At 42.3% G+C, this 24,412-nt stretch overlaps 2 long non-coding RNA genes across 4 annotated transcripts in view; one reads left to right on the top strand and one right to left on the bottom strand.

Annotated features, from left to right (window-relative positions):
* Positions 1-15,633, bottom strand: part of LOC129633623 (uncharacterized) — a 48,117-nt gene extending 32,484 nt beyond the window's left edge. For both annotated transcript variants that reach the window (XR_008705111.1, XR_008705112.1), the window contains exon 1: positions 15,495-15,633. This is a non-coding gene — a long non-coding RNA (uncharacterized LOC129633623). The remainder of the gene's footprint in view (positions 1-15,494) is intronic.
* On the top strand, positions 14,454-21,408 carry LOC129633624 (uncharacterized). Of its 2 annotated transcripts, XR_008705113.1 has the most exons (5): positions 14,454-14,487; positions 14,785-14,971; positions 15,509-15,652; positions 18,974-19,065; positions 20,863-21,408. It is a non-coding gene; the product is annotated as an uncharacterized LOC129633624 (long non-coding RNA). The 2 variants fall into 2 exon arrangements; XR_008705114.1 differs by lacking the exons at positions 18,974-19,065; positions 20,863-21,408 and adding an exon at positions 17,211-17,848 and having other exon boundaries at positions 15,509-16,298.
* The last annotated feature ends 3,004 nt before the right edge of the window (positions 21,409-24,412 follow it).

Genomic DNA, 24,412 nt, shown 5'->3' with positions numbered 1-24,412 from the left:
AGAAAAGACAGCCTCCAAAGGCCAGAAAGAGAATTTCAAGAGAGCTAAGCCTAGGATTTTAATACTGACACCTGGGCCTATATTACAAAAACCCATCATTCAAAATGACACACGCACCCAACATCCACTGCAGTGCTAATTCCAATAGCCAAGACACAGACCCAAGAAAATGTCCCTTGACAGATTAAATCTTAAAGAAATGTGGTACATATATACAATGGAATTTACTCAGACATGAAAAACCACCACTGAAATGAAATTAGGCCAACGGTCCCCAAAGGACGGATCTTGGAGGAAAATACACTAAGTGAAGTCAAAAACAGAGGAAGAAAATAGCAGATGGTATCCCTTGAGAGTGAAATTGAAGAGAGATACAGAGGCAGTAATTTACAACATAAAAAGAGACTTTGAGATTCAAACACAAAGAATCCCCACCAAAAAAAAAAAAAAAAAGGAAAGTGCTAGGAATGAATTAGGAGGTTGCTACTACCCTAAACATAGAAATCTATATCTGTAATAGATAATCCACAAGGATTATCTCCTCCCTTCCACATACGTACTGAAATGTGTATGTCTAACGTTGTTGCTGTATGTTCGCTAGGTTGTGTATGACACTTCGCAAACCCCATGGACTGTAGCTCCCCAGGCTCCTCTGCCCATGGTATCTCCCAGGCAAGTATACTGGAGTGGGTTGCCATTTCCTTCTCCAGGATCTCTAACATAACCACAGAAATATGTATCTGTATTAGCTAATCCACAAGGATTATCTTCCACCTTCTGTCCTTCCTTCATTTCTTCCTTCCAAGCATGTATTCAGAGAAATATTTATTTTTAGCATATGCAAAGATATCTATAGCTGTAATAGATAATCCACAAGAACTGTCTCCTTCCTTTGTTCCTTGCACATGTACAAAAAAAAACTGTACCTCTAATAAATGTCCCACAGGGATTTGATGTTCAGCACAGAGAAGTTTACTCAACCTTATTCAGTAACCTCTATGGCAAAAGAATAAATAAAAATACTAAATCCTGTATGTATATGTCCTGGATATATACAGAATCAGTCCATTGTAGACTGCAGACAAGGACAAAACTGCAAACCAACTAGACTTCAACATAGCATTGGCATGAAATTAAAGGAGAGTAAAGTAATGCCTCGTTTATTCCCTGCGACCTGCTTGACTTAGGATGCTATCTGAATCCTGGCACCTGAGTAGGCACCCAAGCTGGACTGGGGTGGGGTCGAGACAGCTGAGCAGGGTGCCCATTTTAGATACTCCTCTTAAACCTGTACTGCCTGGTTTGCCCTGGCTGGGGCCAGAATCCCTAGTGAACCCAAATCCTAATGGACCAATGCTCTGGCTTGGAGGAACATGGAAAATCACCCAGACCCCAGGTCTCCTGGTGCTGGGGTCCCCAGCTTAAGACTCCTTCCTGAGAGAGCAGCCTCCTGGGCACCTCAGCAGAGAGCAGTGCCCCAGGTTGGTATGAGGCTAGAGGGGAGGGGTGAAGCTTCAGAGAAAAGAAATAGTGAGATACGAGCTGTTTGGTGTTTGCTCAGGCATATTCCACTTTAATTCACAACACAGGAAGCCAACTTTCCCTAAGGCTCTGGTTGCAGGTGGAACCAGAGTGGACATGAAAAAGTGTTGCTTCCTTGTGGACATTTCTTGTAACTACAACTTAAACACTGGCACTTATTAGCCCTCCAGTTCACAAGATATGTGGGCTGTTAATGACAGCTGCCCTCAGGAAAGGCCCTGGGATGGTTATTGCAGAAATAAATTCCAAACACAACCAACTTTCAAGAAGTCAATTGCAACAGGTAAACTTTCCTCACATCCTTTACAGAAAAGAAAAATCCCCAAACGGCCACAGGACAAGATGCTCAACATTCCTAATTATTCCAGAAGGAATGCTAATCTAAAAGACAACAAGAAGTCAATTCCCACCTGTCAGAATGGTCATCCTCACAAGTCCACAAACAATAAACAGGGGAGAGAGCCGGGCGGAGAGGAAACCCCCCTACACGGTCAGTGTGAATGCACACTGGGAACAGCCCCTAGAAAGGACAGTCTCCTCAGGCCAGAAGCTAAAATCTAAAAAGAGCTCAGCCCATGGTCTGACATACCCACACCTGGGCCTGTATCCTGAGAAAACCGTCAGTGAAAAAGGCACAGGCACCCCATCACTCACTACAGCACTGCTTCCCAGAGCCAAGACACAGAAGCAGCCAGATGTCACCCGATGGATTAAAGGCTAAAGAAGATTGTACATACATACAATGGATTACTCAGTCATGAAAATGGCCACTGAAATTATACCACTAATTGCCACAAGGATCGACCTTGGAGGATGATAGACTAAGCAAAATCAGTCAGATGGAGAAAGACAACAGCATATGATGTCCCTTGTAGGCAAAATAAAAAAAGAGATACAAAGGAACAAATTTACAACACAAAAAGTGACTCTGAGAATTCGACATAATATGAAGTTTCCAAGAAAAAGTGATGTCAAGACGTCAGAGCTAACATATTCACAGTAATCTGTATCTGTAATATATAATTCAGAAGGATTATCTCTTTCCTTCCTTCCTTCCTGCCAAATATGCACAGAAATCTGTATCTCTAATAGATACTCAGGAAGGACCTGATGGTCAGCACAGGGTACTTTGTTCAACCTTCTGCAATAACCTCTATGGCAATAGAATCCAAAAAAGATCAGATAAGCTGTATGTATATGTCATAAGTGAATCAGCTGAAGACAAGCCCCAAACTGCAAATTGACTATACTCCAAGACAGCACAGGCATGAGACTAAGGAAAAGGAATAGAAAAGCAGTGCCTAGTTTATCCCCCACGACCTCCCTGAGTTGGGCTGCTCTCCCATTCCTGGAGCCTGAGCAGGCTTGAGTCTCATGTCTGGACTGGGCTGGAGTCAAGGCAGCTGGGTTGAGACGACCAAAATTTTAATAGAGACACGTAACCTGCAATTTCGGCCCCACTAGGTAAAACAGCCAAGACGGGAAAGCAATCTAATTATAGAGGCACAGACAAATGGATACAGACAATGGGGTCCACATACACAATGGAATATTTCTCAATCATAAAGAAGTAGGAAATAATGCCAAGTCCAGACTCAGGAAAGAAAGTATAGATGATCATTCCAAGTGAAATGAGGGAGACAAGGAAAGACAAGTATCATATGATATTACTTCTAGCTATAAACCAAAGATGGATACAGATGAACCTATTGCCTGGAGACACAGGTTTACAAACTCAGAAAAGAAACTTCTGGTCACCAAGATATAAAGATGTGGGGCATGGAGAAATGAGCGGCTTCAGACTAAGATATGCACACTACTATTGATAAAATAAGTGACCAGGACCCACTGTGTAACACAAGGAAACTTACCACACTCTGTGTTAACCTGTAAAGAAAAACCCCAACAAATCATATATACACCTATGTAAAAGTGAAACAATTTGGGGTAGAAAGAAAAGGAAAAAACAATACACCCACAAGATTGCAATTCACTGTATACTCCAGTTCAAATGATGGAATAAAAACAGAAAAGTCAAAAAAGAAATTCTGATTCTATTCTCCTTAGGACATACTGAGCTGGGCTGGTGCCATATCCACGGAGCCTGACTGGTTTGTGTCCCAAGGCTGGAGTGTCCTGGGGCTGAGGGAGCTGGGAGCATGTAGCAGGCAGTGTGTCTCCAAAATGCACCTGGAGTGCCTGTTGCCTCTGGAGAACCCCCAGACTCCAGATACAGGCAGGAGAAATTAAGAGATTGGAATTAACATATACATATTAGTATATATCAAATAGATGATAAAAAGTACCTACTGAATAGCTTAGGAAAGTTTACTGAAACTGTAATCATCTATATGAGAAAAAGAACCCTAAAGAGAATAGATAAACGTCTACGTATAACTGAATCGAGTTCCTGCACACCTAAAACAAACACAACATCAGAAATCCACTCTAAGCCCATAGAAAATAACAAGGAATTTAGAGAGGATAAAAAAATGTGGCATGAGGTAGTGCTGCCGCCTTGTGGCTATTCTATGTAATAACACCACTAAGAGCTGTGCCCCAGAAATTTAATATTCACAAGGATCCAGGGGCTGTAAGTAAAAAACGCTCGTACTCCAGGACTGTCCTTGGGGTTGTCATCGAAAAAGAATCCAAAACAAGGCAGGCATTAAAGAAGCCAATTTCAAGATGTAAGTTTAAGTCACACTCTAAAAAAAATCACATGAAAAGATGTCAACATCACTAGCATTAGAGAAATGCAATTCTAAACTACAATGAGGTATCACATCACACCAGGAGGAATGGCCATTGTCAAACACTCTGCAAACAGTGCTGGAGAAGATGTGCAGATAAGGGAAACCTCTTCCACTGATGCTTGGGATGTAAATGGGGAACAGCCACTCTGGAGGACACCGTGAGGATTCCTTCAACCATGAAAATGAGAATGAAGTTAGAAAACATCCTAACACCAAACACAAACCCCAGAGAGCATAAATATCTAAATGTAATGATGGATACTATGAAATTATTGAGAAAAATATAAACAGGACACAATCTGACATAAAATGCAGCAAATTCTTTATGGGTCCACCTCTTAGAACAATGAAAAATAAACCACAAATCAGAGAGTGGGACTGAATTAACCTTAAAAGCATTTGCATGCCTAAAGGAATCCCTCAAGGAAAGACAAGGACAATCCTCAGAATAGGAAAAAATATTTGGCAAAGGAGATATCCACAAGGGATTCATCTCCAAAACATACAAACAACTTGTACAGCTTCATATCAACAATACATATAACCAAGAACAAAATGGGCCAAAGATTAAAATGGTTAATTCTCTCAGGAATGTCTATAGATTGCACTTCAGATCAGATCAGATCAGTCGCTCAGTCATGTCTGACTCTTTGCGACCCCATGAATCGCAGCACGCCAGGCCTCCCTGTCCATCACCAACTCCCGGAGTTCACTGAGACTCACGTCCATCGAGTCAGTGATGCCATCCTGCCATCTCATCCTCTGTCTTCCCCTTCTCCTCCTGCCCCCAATCCCTCCCAGCACATGAAAATGTGCTCAGCATCACTCATTATTAGGAAAACACAAATCAAAATCCAAGGAGCTAAGCACTCACATTGGTCAGAATGGTCATCTTAAAACATCTTAAAGAATAAATTCTAGGACTTGCCTGGTGGTGCAGTGTTAAGAATGTGCCTGCCAATGCAGGAGACACAGCTTGGAATCATGGTCTCAGAAGATTCCACATCAGTGGGGCCACTAAGCCCACATATGCCACAACTGCTGAGCCTGCGCTCTAGAGCCCCTGAACTACAACTACTGAGGCCTCCCACAGCAGCTCCTGGAGCCTGGTGCTCTAGAGCCCGCGTTCTGCAACCAGAACCCACCACAATGAGAAGCCTCATTCTGACAGTGAAACTAGAGCGTAGCCCCCGCTCACTACAGATAGAGAGAGCTGGATTTCTGCAACCAAGGCCCAGTGCAACCAAAGACAAATGAATAAGTAAAATTATTTAGAAAAGAATAAATGCTGGAGAGGGTGTAGAGACAAGGAAACCCTCCTGCACTGTTGATCGCAATGTACATAGGTTCATCCAGTAGGGAGAACAGTATGGAGGTTCATTTGAAAAAGAACACAGAAGTACTTTAGGACCCAGGAATCCCATGCATGGGCATAAATCCAGAGAAAATAAAAAAATGTAAAAGACTCTCCTGCAATCATGGCCAAAGATGCAACAGCCAAGTCTGGGAAGCAAGCTAATTGCAGAAATTTCAGATGAATGGATACAGACAATAGGGTACATATACACAATGCAATATTTCTCAACTATAAAGAGGTAGGAAATAATGCCAAGTCCAGTCACAGAAAAGAAATTAGAGATGATCATTCAAAGTGAAGTAAGGGAAACAGGGACAGACAAGCATCATATGATATCACTTCTAAGTGTAATAGAAAAATGGATGAAAATGAACTTCTTTTTTAAACAGAGACAGCCTCACAGACTTAGAAAAGAAACAACTGCTCTCCAACATAGAAAGCTATGGGTGAGGGAGAAATGAGCTGCTTCAGACTAATATGTGCACACTACTATTTATAAAGTCACCAGGACCTACTATGTAACACAAAGAAAACATACACAAACTATGTGATTACCTACACATAGAAAAACTGAAAAATAATGTATATACATCTATGTAGAAGTGAATCAAGTTATCCTAGATTGAAAAGGAAAAAGAAAAAGAAAAAAAACGACCCACACGATTGTAATTCATCCATTTACTCCAGTTCAAATTATAGGATAACAACATTAAAAAGAAAAATAAAAAGAAATGCTGACTTTACTCCCCTCAGGCCATAGTGACCTAGGCTGTTGTCACATCCCTGGAGCCTGACTGGCTTGGGTCCCAAGGCTGGAGTGTCCTGGGGCCGAGGGAACTGGGAGCATGCGGCAGGCAGTGTGCCTCCACAAAGAACCTGGAGTGCCTTTGCCCTCCAGATAAGTGCGTGAGAAATTAGGAGTTTGGAGTTAACATATACATATTAATACGTAATCAAAAAGATGATCAAAAATTAACTGCTGAAAAGCAGAGGGAAGTTTATTGAACACACTGTAATCGCCTATATGCAAAAAGAACTTTAAAGAGAATGAATAAATATCCATATATTACTAAATTGAATTCTTGTACACCGGAAACAAATACCACATCAGAAATTGACTCTATTCCAATATAAAATAGCAACGAAATTACAGGTTAAAAAAAAGTGTGGCAGGAGGAAGTGCTGCCACCTTGTGGCCATTTTCTGTGATTACTTGATGAAAAGTTAGGCCGTTGGGCATTTAATATTCACAAGGATTCAAGTTCTGTAAGGAAAAAACACATACACTTGAGGTCTTAGGAGTGGACATCCAAAAAGAATTCAACACAAAGCAGGTGTTCAAGTGGCCAGTTTCAGGTGGTAAGTTTAACTCACACCCTTAAAAAAATCACATTAAAATATGTCACCATCGCTAAATATTAGAGAAATGCAAATCAAAACTCTAATGAGGTATTTCCTCATATGATTCACAATTGCCATTGCCCAAAAGTCGACAAACAATAAATGCTAGAAAAAGTGTGGAAAAAAGGAAACCCTCCTACACTGTTAGTGAAAATGTAATTAAATTAGTAATAGACTATGGAGAATGGTGTGCAGGTTTTTAAAGAAATGAGAATGAGAATGCAATTAGAATACCACCTGATGCATACATAAAAATAAACTCCAAATAGAGTAAAGACCTAAATAAAAGGATAGATATAATGAAACTCTTGAGGAAAGGAGCAGAACATACTTTGACATAAAATGCAGCAAGTCCTTTTCTGACCCACGTCTTAGAATCATGAAGAATAAAACAAAAATAAATTGATGGGACCTAACTACCCTTAAAAGCGTTGTAACAGCAAAGGAAACAGAAACATAACAAAAAGACGATCCTCATAATTAAACTAATATTTGCAAAGACACTCACAAGGAATTTTCTCCCAAATGTACAAACAGCTTATGCACCTCAATATCAAAGAAACAACCCAATCAAACAGGGGCACAAGATTTAAATGGACATTTCTCCAAAGAAGACACAGAGGTGGCCAGGAAGCACATGAAAAGATGCTCACCATCTGTAAGTATTAGAGAACTGTGGATCAGAAATACAATGTGTTATCACCTCACATGGTGCCGGGAGCCGGCATATTGCATATTGAGTGCATATTGCATATTGAGTGCAGCACTTTCCACAACACCATCTTTCAGGATCTGGAATAGCTCAACTAGAATTCTATCACTGCTGGGAGCCAGCGTGAGGCACTCCGCCAATGGCAAAGGTCATGAGGAAGGAGGCTCGGCACACGCAAAGGCGGGATCGAGCCTCAGGAGTCCCCCTGGAAATTCTCGAGCATCTACCCCCAAACCAGAGTCTGCCTACTTTCGGCTTTGTGCTCTCACCTACACCTCTGACTTTACGGGGGCTGTCCTCCACTACCTCTCTCTGAAAAAAGTTAGCTTACAGCTCCAGTTAATAATTCCTGGGTGTGACAGTGTTTCAACCTACAAACTCCTTTGGAAGTCCTCTAGCCTGCCTGAATAGGTTCTTCTGGCCACATGTGATTGTTCAGAGCCTCCCAACTGTGAGAGGCAGGAGATGTTCTAAACTGTCTAAACACAGATTCTTTTGAGTAGTTAAAAGATTGATTAGAAATTGTATTGGTGAAGGGTTTTTCACTTATTGAGCCAATGTTTGCTGCTAAGTCTCCATACTCCTTACCTACTGTGTCCTTGGCAGTGTATTGATATAATGGGTGTATAGAAATGTAAGTAGTAGCCTCAATGTTTGTAACATTGGACCCTTGAGTTAATTATTTTCTTGATTGAGCCCACCTCACCTTTGCCCTATAGGAATACAGCTTTGTCCAATGCTTTTTTGGAGGCTGGTGCCTGACTTTGGAATAATCACCTTTAGAGAAAGATAAGTTTCTTAAAATGTTAACAGGCCTCCTGGCCAGAAGATGATGTAATTCACCTGAACTTTTGCATATGATAAGTTTGAAAGCCTGGCTTCGATTAGGACCAGGAACTGCTGTCCTTGCATGACTCCACCCCTTCCCCCATTATCCTTTATGCACAACTTGAGGTATAAAAACTACTTTGGAAAATAAAGTGAGGGCCTTGTTCACTGAAACTTGGTCTCCCCATGTCGCTCTCTCTCAAATTCTGGCTGAGTCTCCATCTGGAGTGTGGAACCCGCCATGCTTGCTAATTATGCCTGGGCTTCTAAGATCCGACCAGGGAGGCCTCAGTGTCTCCTCTCCTTCGGGAGAACGGAAGGACGCCTGCGGCCTACGTAAGTGGTGCAAACTTCTTGTCTTGAAGTTTTATTGGTCTCCCGTGTAAACCAAGCTACTCAGCCTCTTTTCTCCACTGAATTTTCCTACTGAGCTATACTCATTCTATTACTCTTTATATCTTTAATTAATATCTAATTGAAGCTATTGTATCCTTATCCTCGCCGACGCCATCCCCGCTTCGAATACCCTGGATCAGCCAGGGCTGGACCCCGGCAACATGGGTCAGAATGGTCAGCATTAAAAAATCTACAAAAATAAATGCTGGAGAGGGTATGCAGGAAAAAGAACTCCCTGTTGGTGGGAATGAAAGTCAGTAAATCTATGAAGGAGAACAAAACAAAGGCTCATTAAAAACTAAACAGAGAAGTACCATAGGACCCGGCAATCCCATTCTTGGGCGTAAATTCAGAGAAAATCGTAATTTTAAAGACAGGTGCATACTACGTTCATGGCAGCACCATGTACAATAGCTGAGAGCTGGAAGCAACCTTAATGGATAAGGACAGACGAATGGGTAAACAAGTGCCATGGTACTCAGCCATAAAAGCGTGACATCATGCCATGTCCAGCAATAAGGGGATCATAGGAAGTGAAATGAGAGAAAGAAAGACAAGTATCATACGATATCACTTAGTGCTGAATTCTAAAAATGGATACAAATGAACTTTACCAAACAGAAAAGGCCTTGCAACATAGCAAAGCACCTTATGTTTACCAAAAGGGAAAGGTGGTGGGTGGTAAGAAATGAGAAGGTATTGATGATTGTATACACATTACTCTTTATAAAAAACCAAGGAGGACCCCAAATCAACACTGCATAATAAACTATATGGGAGTGAATGAGTGAGTGAGTGAAGTCGCTCAGTCGTGTCCGACTCTCTGCGACCCCGTGGACTGTAGCCCCCCAGGCTCCTCCATCCATGGGATTCTCCAGGCAAGAATACTGGAGTGGGTTGCCATTTCCTTCTCCAACTATATGGGAAGAGAACCCAAAAAAGGACATGTACACATCTATGCATAAGCGGATCATGTTGCTGTCCACCTAAAACAAAAACAAACAAACAGACCCTACAACACTGTAAGTCACCTATACACCAATACAAATTACAAAGAATGAATGTCATCTCTATTTCGCCTTGGTGACCTGGGCTGCTGTCACATCCCTGAAGCCTGGGCAGGCTTGTTTCCAAGGATGGACTGTCACGGGGCTGACGGAGCTGGGGAGGATGTGCCAGCCAATGAGCCCTGCCCCATGGACCTGGTGAGCCTGTTTTCTGCATGGGCCCACAACCTCCAAATCCAGGAGGACCCTCCTACAGTGAAACTATGCCTACTGCACCCAAAGGATGTGGAGCCTCTGGGCTGAAAGAGCTTTGAAAAGCCCCGTGGGCTTCTGTCTCCTGGTGGTGGAGTTCCACCTCCAGTCTCCTTCCTTAGGGTTGCCCAAGCTATGGGTGAAAGCGTGCTCCACAAAGTGGTGTTGCAGGAACTGGGATGTGTCCAGGAGACAGGGGTAAGGAAGGAAGAAGGAATGGGACACAAGCCTTGGGTGTTTGTTCTGGCACATTCTACTCTAACAATCCAGGAACAGTGCTTTCCCCAAGGCTCTGGTTCCCCCAGTAACCAGAGTTGGGCATAAAGACATGCTGCCACCTTGTGGCCATTTCCCATAACAACAACTGTAAAACCAATGCTCATGGGCACTTAATATTCCCAAGGCTTGAGGGGCTTAGGTTAAAAAAACACCTGCCCTCAAGAAATATCCTAGGGGAGGTCATCAGAAAAACATTCAAAACAGGGAAGTCATTCAACAAGCCAATTTGAATAAGTAAGTTTAACACACTGTTTTAAAAAATCACATGAAAAGATGTCAAGATCACTAAATACGAGAGAACGGCAAATCAAAACTTCATCGAGGTTATCACCTCACACAGGTCACAATGGCCAGAGGCAGAAACTCTGTAAACAATAAATGCTGGAGAGGGTATAGAGCAAAGGGAACCCTCCCACACTGATGCTGGGAATGGAAATTGGGAGCAGCCACCGTGGAGGACACCAGGCAGGTTCCTTAGCATAAAAATGAGAGTGAAATTAGACTACAACCTAACACCATACACAAAAATAAACTGCAAAAAAATTAAAGGTCTAAATAAATGGACAGATTCTATGGAACTCTTGAGGGAAAAAAGCAGAACACACTCTGACATAAAATACAGTAAGATCTTTTTTGATCCACGTCTAAGAATCAGGACATATAAAACAAAAACAAACAAATGGGACCTAACAGAGGTTAAAAACATTTGTATAACAAAGGAAACCATCAGTGAGAGAAAAAAAGACAACCAAGAATGGACACAATTTGTGTAAATGAAGATAGACACAGGGACTTTACATGTACAAACAATTCATACAGCTCAGTATCAAAAACAAACAATCCAATAAAAAATTGGCCAAAGATCTAAATGTACATTTCTCCACAGAAGGCATGGAGATGGCCATAAAGTACAAGAAAAGATTCTTATATCACTAGGTACTTACCCGAAAGGTAAGTCAGTTGTCCCATTAGGTATTACCTCACATCAATCAGAATCACTATCTCTCAAAAATCTACAGCAATAAATTCTGCAGAAGATGTGGAGAGAAGAAAACTCTCCCACTGTGGATAGGAATGTAAACGGCTACATCCACTAGGGAGAACATTATGGAGGTTCTTTAAAACACTAAACACAGAGGTACCAATTGACCCAGCAATTCTATACCTAGGCACAGATCCAGTGAAACCCAAACTTTTAAAAGACACTTGCACCCCAATGATCATGGCAGTACTGGGTACAATAGCAAAGACAGGGAAGCAACTTAAGTGTACAAGGACAGATGAATGGATACAGAAGATGTGGTATATATACATAATACAATATTACTTAGAAATAAAGAGGGATGAAATAATGCCATTTCCAGTTACAGGGAAGAAACTAGAGATGATCATACTAATTGAGACAGGGAAAGACAGGTATCATAGGATATCATTTCAGGTGGAACCTGAAAATGGATACAAATGAACTTTTTACAAAAGAGAATCAACCTCAGAGACTTAAAAAAGAAACTTATGGTTACCAAAGAAGAAAGTTTCAGGGGGCAGAGAGCCATTAGCTGGTTAAGATTAATATATATACCATAAAAAATGTGCTGAAGGGTTCTTAACAGTCACAAGTCTGACAGGGCTGTAAATGACATCTGCCCTCAAGAAATGTCCTGGGATAAATCATTGGAAAAGAATTCCATACAGGGCCAACTTTCAGGAAAGCAGATTTAAGAGGTAAATTTTACATACAAGGTGTAAAATAACAAAAGCACATGGAAAGATACTCCACATCAGCAGTTATTAAATCAATGCCAATCAAAACTACAATGAAGTATCACCTCACGCTGGTCACAACTGCCATCATCAAAAAGCTCTACAAAAGTACAGCCACTATGGAGAACAGCGTGGAGATTCCTTAAGAAACTGGAAATAGAACTGCCTTATGACCCAGCAATCCCACTGCTGGGCATACACACCGAGGAAACCAGAATCGAGAGAGACACGTGTACCCCGATGTTCATCGCAGCACTGTTTATAATAGCCAGGACATGGAAGAAACCTAGATGTCCAACAGCAGATGAAGGGATAAGAAAGCTGTGGTACATATACACAATGGAGTATTACTCGGCCATTAAATAGAATACATTTGAATCAGTTCTAATGAGGTGGATGAAACTGGAGCTGATTATACAGAGTGAAGCCAGAAAGAAAAACACCAATACAGTATACTAATGCATATATATGGAATTTAGAAAGATGGTAATGATAACCCTGTATGCGAGACAGCAAAAGAGACATAGATGTATAGAACAGTCTTTTGGACTCTGTGGGAGAGGGAAAGGGTGGGATGATTTGGGAGAATGGCATTGAAACATGTATAATATCATATATGAAATGAATCGCCAGTCCAGGTTCAATGCATGATACTGGATGCTTGGGGCTGGTGCACTGGGATGACCCAGAGGGATGGTGGTACGTGGAGGGAGGTGGGAGTGGGGTTCAGGATTGGGAACACGTGTATACCTGTGGTGGATTCATGTTGATGTATGGCAAAACCAATACAATATTGTAAAGTAATTAACCTCCAATTAAAATAAATAAATTTATATTTAGAATTTCAAAAAAAAATGAAATGAAAAAAAAAGCTCTACAAAGAATAAATACCACAGAGGATGTACAGAAAAGGGAATCTTCCCACAATCTTTGCGGGAATGTAACTGGTGAAGCCACTATTGGAAACAGCATGCAGTTTCCTTGAACACTAAACATACAGGTATCACATGATGCTACAATCCCACTCCTAGGTTTAGATCTGGAGAAATTCATCACTGACATTCATTCAGCGAAATGACACGTTCACCCCTGTTTTCAGGCTAGCACTATTTACTATACCAAAGATGTAGAATCCACCAAAATGTCCACTGACAGAAAAATGAAGACTATGTGGTATATCTATACACTGGAATACTACTCAGCCATTAAAGAGAATGAAATAAGACATTGGCAGCTGATGGACTGAGAAATTTTCATCCCAAGTGAAGCAAGTCAAAGAGAAAAAGACAAATATCCTAAGATATCACATACAGGTGGAATCTATAAATTCATCCCAATGAACTAATGTACAAAACAAAAATGGATTCACAGGACTGAGAAAACCAAATTCTGATTATCAAAAGATAGTTAAAAGGGAGGGATAAATTAAGAGTTTTGATTAATATATAAACACTGCTTCTGCTGCTGCTAAGTCGCTTCAGTCGTGTCCGACTCTGTGCGACTCCAGAGACGGCAGCCCACCAGGCTCCCCAGTCCCTGGGAGTCTCCAGGCAAGAATACTGGAGTGGGTTGCCATTTCCTTCTCCAATGCATTAAAGTGAAAAGTGAAAGTGAAGTCGCTCAGTTGTGCCCGACTCTTAGCGATCCCATGGACTGCAGCCCACCAGGCTCCTCCATCCATAGGATTTTCCAGGCAAGAGTACTGGAATGGGTTGCCATTGCCTTTTCCGTGTGTGTGTTTGCTATAAACACTAGTATTTATCAAATTGATAATCAAATAGGCCCTACTGAATAGAACAGGGAACTCTACTGAAAAAACTGTAATAACCTATATAAGGAAAAAACTGGAAAAAGAATAGATATACTTCTATGTAGAATCAAATCAAGTTCCTGTACCAACAAGACAGTGGAAATCAACTCTACTCCACTGTAAAATAAAAATTAAATTGCCTGAGCTTGGTGAAGGGGAAACCAGACAGTGGTGACCTATGAATTAGACATGTGATATGCTATGATATTAATATGACACCTCCAAAGGTTTTCACTCGGCAGAACACAGAGCAGCAAGCCACTCAAAGGTGCCTGACCTCATGTGAATGCGACAAGGTGAAGAGAAGAAAAAGGACCACAGGTTAATCAGAGCAACACCCTCAATTCAGAAATTGGGAATCTCTGAGGAGACAGGACACACTGCAGGTAAAGAGCAGATATGGGGGTCGCCGGGTACAGGAACCTGACCCATGCGCGTGGGGGTGAGCCCACAGAATCCCATGGCCCTTGGTTAGGTCACCAGGTCTCTGCCAAGTGGGCCCCTAAAGTGTAAGCAAGTGGGTTCCTATAACCCCCTGGGATGGTAGAAAGAAGTGTAAGGTCAATCTCCTCTCCCCACACTGTCCCAGAGAAGTCCTCCTCTCTTCCCTTTGGTTCTGTGTGATATTAACTGTTTCTACAGCTGTCATGATAATGTTGAACACACTATCTTGGTTCTGGCAGGCTCGGTCCTTTCTTGTTCCACTGAGGTGTTGACAAAACACACACCAGACGCAGGGCTGGGAGACGAGGGCCAGGTCTGGTCTCTCCTGAGGAGGGATGGTCAACCAGAAGGAGACCACAGCAGCGACCTCACCTGCTGCCCATTGGCCTTTTGTCTGATCCATGTGTCCTGCAATCAACTCACCAGGTGAACCTGCCTCCCTTCCCACCATGCTTGTGCTGGTGAATTGGAATAATCACCAGGTAGACACCTGACGAGTCCCCAGGAGCCCCAGGGAGGGTGAACCTCTCTGGGGTAAAGAGGCAGACAGGCACAGGCCTGTAAAAAGTGAATACCGTAAAGCATTAATTTCTAAACCCAAGTGAAGTGCACCTGTATTTTTCCCTTTTTCCTAGTTGTCTGTGTGTGGTCTCTCTGTACACATGATCCTGACCCATGCAGATCGTGTGAGACTCACACAGTACCCAGACCCCCTACCTGGGGTCACACATCCCCTCTGTCAGGACAGGGACATCATGGCTGTGGTTGGCGGGTTCCCAACGTGTAAACAAGCCAGGTCCCTGGGACCTCCAGGGACCCTAGAAAGAAGTCTAGGGTCAGTCTTCTCTCCCCACAATTGTCCCTGAGAAGTCAGGCCCCTCCTGTTTTCACTTTGGTTCTGTGTAATTTTTGCTGCTTTGAAAGTTCATTCTAGAGGTGAATACTGTACCTTGGTTCTGGCAGGCTCTGTCTTTCTTGTCCCGCTGAGGTGCTGAGAAAACAGGAGCTGCTGCTGCTGCTGCTGCTAAGTTGCTTCAGTCGTGTCCGACCCTGTGCGACCCCATAGATGGCAGCCCACCAGGCTCCCCTGTCCCTGGGATTCTCAAGGTAAGAACACTGGAGTGGGTTGCCATTTCCTTCTCCAATGCATGAAAGTGAAAAGTGAAAGTGAAGTCACTCAGTCGTGTCTTGACTCCTAGCGACCCCATGGACTACAGCCTACCAGGCTCCTCCATCCATGGAATTTTCCAGGCAAGAGTACTGGAGTGGGGTGCCATTGCCTTCTCCGGAGAAAACAGGAGAGCTGGGCTGAAAGACAAGGGGCAGCTCTGTTCCCTTCCAAGGAGAGAGTCGAGTGGAAGGAGAGCGCAGCAGCAACCTCACCTGCTGCCCATTGACTTTTTGCCTGATCCCTGTGCCCTGAAATCAATTCACCAGGTGAACCTGCCTCCCTACTCAACCTGAATGTGCTGGAAAATTGGAATGATTACCAGGTAGCCCACCTGAGGGGTCTCCAGAAGCCCCAGGGAGGTGAACCTGGCGGGGGACAGACTAGGAGCCCAACCGCAGCACTGACCCCTGGGAGGGCCATGGAAGCCCACTCAGAGGAGAGCACGGTTCCCAGAGAAGCCTACCCAGCCCCAGAGCCCAGGCATCTGAGCACTGACGCTCAGACGCAGGCACGGAGTTTCCCAGACAGAGGCCAGGCCAGGCCCGCACCCGGGTCCCCACGTCCCAGCGCACAGAGTACAAGGTCAGGCCTAAATGTCCTCACTGCAGAAAGCGCACGGTCTCGTCTCAACATCATCAGTGTAGACAGGACTTGGAGAGGTCTAAACCTACCATGTAGACAGAACTTGGTCAGGTTCAAACTAGTTTAGGGCTGGTGTCCCAGCAGGCACAGGTCACACACATGCAGGGTCTCTCACCGTTGGACGGGGGCTCACCCTTGTGTGGGAACTAGGATGTACATTTCTGGAAGAAGAAATCATCACTGGGCTCCACACTTCACCCACATCAGGAAACTGAAAGGATCTGTGTCATTACACATTTCAGCAGGCAAAACAACAGTGTTATCAATTTCTCTGGCCACATGATCATCAGGATGGAGGGGAGACCCAGGAATTTCTTAGAGTGCAGCCCAGTCTCCTATAAAGATACACTGGAAGTGGCCTGATTCCAGCATCCCAGGCCTCTAGCAGGAGGCGGCCACACTGGAAGCCTTCTAGAAAAGTACATTCTTTATCAGAATAGAAATATGTTGTTGAAATTGCAAGCATTCTAGTTATTATTTGCAAACCTAAAATATTCTTAAAATCTTGGCACTCTGATCATTGTGTTTCCCATTGGTTCCTTTGTATTCAGATTTTCTGGGTAGAAATAAGCCATCATTTCAAATTAGTTTCTTCTAATTCTGTGTTTTGTTGTTATATGAATGAAAGGTCATATTTGAAAAAAAAATAAAAATTTTCCTGCAAACAATAGTGACTCAAAGAGCCCATAAGGTGCATGTATTTTGTTTTCTAAGAGTTTCATTTTTCTCCTTGAAGAAACCAAACAAATAGGGCTCCTGGTTTTTTTGCTTCTCTGTTCCAACTGAAAAAAAAAATTATTATATCAAGATATAGCTGTTTTTGAGTTTTGAAATATCATACCACTTTAACAGGGGTTCGAGGAAGTGGAATGCTCTTATGCTGCTGCTACTGCTGCTAAGTCACTTCAGTCGTGTCCGACTCTGTGCGACCCCATAGATGGCAGCCCACCAGGCTCCCCCGTCCCTGGGATTCTCCAGGCAAGAATACTGTAGTGGGTGACCATTCCCTTCTCCAGGGGATCGTCCCAACCCAGGGATCAAGCCCAGGTCTCCTATATTGCAGGCAGATTCTTTACATCTGAGCCACCAAGGAAGCCCAGAATATTGTACAGACCCAAATTAAAACTATCTGAAACTTTCATTGGCAGGGCCACCACTTTTGGGCATGAGGATGCCTTGTGGCAATTCCCCACAACAGCAGCCTTAAAGGTTTTGCTTCTGAGTACTTAATAGTCACAAAAATTGCTGGGCTCTAAGTGACAATCTCAAGAAGTCTCCAGAGTTAAAGAATAAAAGATGCAGGGAAGATCCCACATGCTATGGAACAACTAAGCCTGTGTGCCACAACTACTGAGCTTGTACTCTAGAGCCTGCGAGACTCAAGTACACAGCCCATGCCCTGCAACTCCTGAAGCTCACGTGCGCTAGAGCCTGTGCTCCGCAGCAACAGAAGCCACTGCATGAGAAGCCCACCCGCTGCAATGAAGACCCTGCACAGCCCAAAATAAGCAAATAAAAATTTTCTTGTGAATTATTCATCAGGCTTGTTCCAATTCCACAAGGACTCCACCATAGTCCCTAGGAGGAGAAATATCACTGGTTTTCCATGTGCTCCTATTTTGGCCTCTTCACTCAGAATATGAATCTTTTCTTTCAAATCCATCACAGCTGCATTTATATTATCCACCTTGACAAAAGGAAATAAGCAAGACACATCTAAGATCATAAAAATACCAAATTATAGTATCATACGTCTTTGAAGAAACTTTGCGAACTCATGTGTCTAACTCTTCTGCCTTTGTGCAGAACCATTCTTTAACCACCACAAAAATCAGCTTAGTACTTCTAGAGATCAAAAAAGAGGTTGCTAAATTTTCCTAGGTGAAGAACCACATGCTTAAGAATTTTCTCCATTAGTAAACATTTTCCCTTAGGACCTAAATGATGTCTGCTCCACTTCCTAGCATGTTCTTGTGGCAGCACTATTGATGATTGTTCACAAATTATTCTTCCTAAGAGCCTTGGGTTCCTCCTTTATAAGAGGGAGATGAGGTCTGCCATGTAAATGGCCAAGAGATCAAAATGAGATAACAGATAAGAAGCTCTTAACACAGTTTACAGAAGGTACTCAACAAATACGAGTGCTTCCCTGATCTCCAAACCTCCCTTCTGCTAAACTCTCTGGTTATTACTTTTATTTTGGCCATTTGGTGCGGCATGTGGGGTCTTAGTTCTCCGACCAAGGAACTGTGAGCATTTCTAGGGAGTTACTGAGCATGAGGGTGTGTTTGTGCTTTGTTGTGCTTAGTCACTGAGTCGTGTCTGACTCTTTGTGACCCTATGGGCTGCAGCATGCCGCTTCCCTGTCCTTCACTATCTCCCAGAGTTTGCTCAAACTCATGTCCATTGGGTTGATGATTTCATCCAAACATTTCATCCTGTTGCCCTCTTTTCCTCCTGCCTTCAATCTTTCCCAGCATCCGGGTCTTTTTCCAATGTGCTGGCTCTTCACATCAGGTGGTCAAAGTATTGGAGCTTCACCCTCCGCATCAGTCATTCCAGTGAATATTCCGAGTTGATTTCCTTTAAGATTGACTGGTTTGATCTCGTTTCAGCCCAACAGAATCTTAAGAGTCTTCTCCAGCACCACAATTTGAAAGCATCAATTCTTCGGTGATGACTGGCTTTAAACTTTGCAGTCTGATAGGTATATCAGTTAAAGTTTATATATAAATATATGCATGCATGTTAAGACACTTCAGTTGTGTCTGACTCTTTGTGACTCTAGGGACTATAGCCTGCCAGGCTCCTCAGTCCATGGGATTCTCCAGGCAAGAGTACTGCAGTGGGTTGTCATGCCCTCCTCCACATATGTATATATACACATACACATATATTGTGGGTGTGTATAGGTGCACATGATGTCTGCTGTATGCATTATTTTATTTGCTTTTTTAAGATGTCTTAGCAATTTTTCCATGTCAGTAAATAGAAGTCAACAACTTTTAACCTAGTACATAGTACCTTAAATAATTATTTCATAGAAATAAAAAAGGTGAACTAATTATCCCCATAGTAATAAACATTTGGATTATAAGAAGGAAAGTGTGCTCTTCTCAATGGTTCAGTGATAAACTATGCTTCCCTGGTGTTGCCTGATGAACAAGAGTTTTGTGTGAGTTTGTAGAAAACACCGGAGAAGGCAATGGCAACCCACTCCAGTACTCTTGCCTGGAAAATCCCATGGATGGAGAAGCCTGGTAGGCTGCAGTCCATGGGGTCATGAAGAGTCGGGCATGACTGAGCGACTTCACTTTCACTTTTCACTTTCATGCATTGGAGAAGGAAATGGCAACCCACTCCAGTGTTCTTGCCTGGAGAATCCCAGGGACAGAGGAGCCTGGTAGGAGGCCGTCTATGGGGTCACGCAGAGTCGGACACAACTGAAGCGACTTAGCAGCAGCAGCAGCAGTAGAAAACACTCCACTGGCATCTGAAGCCACATGCACACAGCAGGGATTGGCAGAGACAGATATAAATATACTAGAGTGAAATTAAGAGATATGGAGGACAGCTTCAGATATTCTAACGAACCTGAGCTAAAGAAAAAGAGACCACCGGGAGTAAGAGTAGAAATATTTGAAGAGATATCTGATAATCTTACATAATTGAAGAGAAATATGAGTTCTCAAATTAAAAGTACATTTGAGAATGAAGCAGGATTAAGATAAACCAATACTGATACATGTAATAGAAAAACTGAGTAACATCAACAATATAAAGACTATCTTAAGAGCTTTGCAAGGCAGGAACAGAGGCCCAGACGTAGAGAATGGGCTTGTGGACACAGTTGGGGGAGGCGAGGGTGGGACGAACTGAGAAAGTAGCATTGACATATATACACTGCTGCTGCTGCTGAGTCACTTCAGTCGTGTCCGACTCTGTGCGACCCCATAGACGGCAGCCCACCAGGATGCCCCATCCCTGGGGCATCTCCAGGCAAGAACACTGGAGTGGGTTGCCATTTCCTTCTCCAATGCATGAAAGTGAAAGGTGAAAGTGAAGTCCTCAGTCGTGTCTGACCCTCAGCAACCCCATGGACTGCAGCCTTCCAGGCTCCTCCATGCATGGGATTTTCCAGGCAAGAGTACTGGAGTGGGGTGCCATTGCCTTCTCCATACACTACCATGTGTAAAATAAACGGGCAGTGCTAAGCTGCTGTATAACACAAGGAACTCAGCTTGGTGCTCTGTGATGATCTAGAGGGGTGGGATGGGTGTGGAGGGTGAGAGGGAGGCTCAAGAGGCTCATGTATGTATGTATGCATACAGCTGATTCACATTGTTGTATAGCAGAGATTAATATAGCATTGTAAAGCAATTACATTCCAATAAAAAAAGAAAATAACTATAAAGCAAACATTTTCCCAGTTGCTGATGATAAAATATAGCGTGAACTTGTCGTTCTGTCGCTCAGTCGTGTCTGACTCTTTGCGACTCCACAGGCTGCAGCATGCCAGGCTTCCCTGTCCTTCATTATCTCCTGGAATTTGCTCAAGCTCATGTCCACTGAATTGATGATGCCATCCAACCATCTCATCCTCTGTCGCCCCCTTCTCCTCCTGTCCTCAATCTTTCCCAGCATCAGGGTCTTTGCCAATGAGTTGGCTCTTTGCATCAGGTGGCCAAAGTACTGGAGCTCCAGCTTTAGCATCAGTCCTTCCAATGAATATTCAGGATTGATGTCCTTTAGGATGGACTGGTTTGATCTCCTTGCAGTACAATTCGAAAGCATCAATTCTTTGGCACTCAGCCTTCTTTACGGTCCAACTCTCACATCCATACATGACTACTGGATAGGTTGAACTGGCCCAACCAAACCTTTGTGTATCACTTCATGTTGTTCATATGTGTACCTGATCTCAAGGCCATCTTCAATATGCTTAATCGTATGCTCTGTATAATAGTAAAATGCCTTTAAAACTTTATTTTTAAAAATATTTAAATAATGTCATTGTTCTTATGGGGATATAATAAATGATTACTAATTGGACTGGTGTCTAATTATTGTCACTTTAAAGATGTAGAGTCTGATGCACAGTGATTAATTTTCTTGAGGTCATATGGAATCCATGAGTATAATTGGTGAGATATTTTGAGTTTCCCAGATAAGTAATATCATGGAAAAAAAGACCCCTGCTTATACCCCTCCCACCCCACACACATAACTAAATGACAACAAAATACCCAAAGGAGACATAGCAACCAATGGCAATATGTGCCCATTATTGGGATTTTAATTCAAACAAAGACACTATAAAAACTATAGAACAAATTTTAGTATCTATTAGATATTTCATGATATTAGAGGATTACCATTAATTGTGTCTTAGGAGCCATTATGATTTTGTATAAATATATAAAAAATGCAATAAACACATACAACTAAACTATAGATGAAATTACATAAGGTCTAGAAATGGCTTCACAGTAACATAAGGAGGAGGAAATGTGATGCGATGGAGGGAGTGTATATAAAAAGCAATAACCTTAGTATAATCATGAGAAAAATCGCAGACAAATCTCAGCTGAGGGACATTCTACAAAAAAACTGACTAGTAATCCTCAAACATATCAAGGCCATTCCAAACAAGCAATGCCAAGAAACCATCACAGTCGAGAACAGCCTCAGGAGACAAGGTAACTAAACCTAGTGTAGTAGCTGGATGGGATCCAGGGCAGAAACTAAGAAAACCTGAATAAAGTATGTTTTAGTTAATAATAGAGTATCAATTTGGCTCATTTACTGTGACATAGGTACCATACTATTAATAGTAAAACATTAATATTAATAATATATTTTTTAAAAGAACCTAAAGAGATTAACCACCATTTGTAATAAGTGAACCTTGTTTGGGTCTTGATTAGAACACATAAACTCTAAGGACATTCGTGAATCAATCTAGTAAATTTGATAAATTTGTGTACGAGGCTGAAGCTGAAGCTCCAATACTTTGGCCATCTTATGTGAACAGCTGACTCACTAGAAAAGACCCTGATTCAGGGAAATACTGAAGGCAAAAGGAGAAAGGGGCAATGGAGGATGAGATGGTTAGATAGCAGTACTGACTCAGTAGACATGAATCTGAGCAAACTCTGGGAGATAGCAGAGGACAGGGCAGCCTGGTGTGCTGCAATCCATGGGGTTGCAAAGAGTTGGACACAATTTTTCGACTGAAGAACAGTGGGCTCCAGCAAGCTTCTGTTGAATGCGCTTCCACTTTCCTATGAACAAGTTTTAAAGTTGTCATCAGAGAATTCCTTAATCTTCTTCCATTTTACCTTATCTTCTAGAAACTTCTTGAAGCATTTAGTGTCTGGAAGGCTCTCTTTCTCAGTTCCTAGTGCTCCTGTAGATTTCCCCTAATTAAAAAAACAAAACAAAACAAAACATATATCTGCTTCTACTGGGTGGAATTCCTGCTTTCTTCCTCCAAATCTTTATTCAAAAGTTAGAAGCCTATGAGAGAATTCTCAACATTAACAGTCACTGGTTATCCTTGAGCCTTTCTTTTCTTACCTGTAAAGTGGAAATCACCTTGTAAAGTTGTCGTCAAGGTGAAAGGGGGTGTGGCATGGATTGGGATATTAAGATTGACATGTATACATAAGTATGTATACAAGAGACAACTAATGAGAACCTACTGTATGGCACAGGGAACTCTACTCAAGGCTCTTTGGTGACCTAAATGGGAAGGAATTCCAAAAAAGAGGGGATATTATGTATACATGTAGCTGATTCACGTTGTTGTACAGCAGAAACTAACGCAACTCTGTAGAAGCAACTGTACTTCAATAAAAAGTAAAAAAAAAAAAAAAGATTTAGTAATAGCATGTATGTTGAGTTTAGCACAGAGCCTGGAGCATGTTAGTCACAGTCCTGTCTGACTCTTTGTGACCCTATGGACTGTAGCATGCCAGGCTCCTCTGTCCATGGAATTCTCCAGGCAAGAATACTGGAGTGTGTTGCCATTTTCTTCTCCAGGGGGTCTTCCTGATCCAGGAATAAAACCCTGGTCTCCCTCATTGCAGGCAGTTCTCACCATCTGAGCCACCAGGGAAGCCCACCTGGAGCATAGTGGAAACCTAAAAACCGACAACTGTTTTATTGTTGTGTCTCTAATGGTATTATTTAAACCTCACCATGGAAGCACGGCTAGAAAGGTAGGAGTTTAGCATTATTTGTAAAGAAAGTATATTGCAAATTTGCTTACTAATTATATAACAGAATTATCTAACAGATACGCAACGTGTGCTCTTTAATCTGGCTACAAATACAAATAAAATTGTGGAAATGCCTCCTCTTTCTAAAAAGCGTACAAATCTAATTAACATGCCACGGTTTCAATCAACAGTGTAGAATTTAACTCTGGGTGTTTGCATTTATTGGAGTCAGCCATGGATGAGAGAAGCAGCCTGCAAGGTCCAGAAACATAGGGAAGCAATATACTTTCTTTACAGATTTTCTATGTGAATCAGGTCAGGTCTTGAAAAATGAATAATTTCAAAACCATTCTAATCAAGCTGTTAGGCTGAAGTTGAAATGTTAGTAATGGTGATGATGGTCATAAAAATAGTTCATATATAACTGCTAAACTCCAACCTTTCTAGCCATGCGTCCATGGTGAGCTTGCCGCTTTTCAGGTTTCCACAATGTTCCAGGCACTGTGTTAAACTCAACATACACAGTCACTAATTTTTTTGTTTTCATTTTTATTGGAGCTCCCTGGGAAGTAGGCTGACTGCTGAGGGAGACCGCACTGTGTGATTGAATGCATGGTCCCAGCCTGATCAAAAGAAGGATTAAATGTTAGCCCTATTTTTCTTGAGATTTAACAAGACAAACTAGAGCTAATTATGATCACTCTTATTAAATTTCTGCCCTGCAAATTTGGAAACTGTGATAATGCAGACTTGGTGTATGTGAAAGACAATTAAGATATATGATTCAGTGCTGTCAAGTGGAAATTTTCTATTAACAGTGCACCGTTGGAT

Source organism: Bubalus kerabau, chromosome 19 (genome assembly GCF_029407905.1).
Source record: "Bubalus kerabau isolate K-KA32 ecotype Philippines breed swamp buffalo chromosome 19, PCC_UOA_SB_1v2, whole genome shotgun sequence".
Taxonomy (NCBI): domain Eukaryota; kingdom Metazoa; phylum Chordata; class Mammalia; order Artiodactyla; family Bovidae; genus Bubalus; species Bubalus kerabau.
This window is presented reverse-complemented; position numbering and strand designations above follow the sequence as displayed.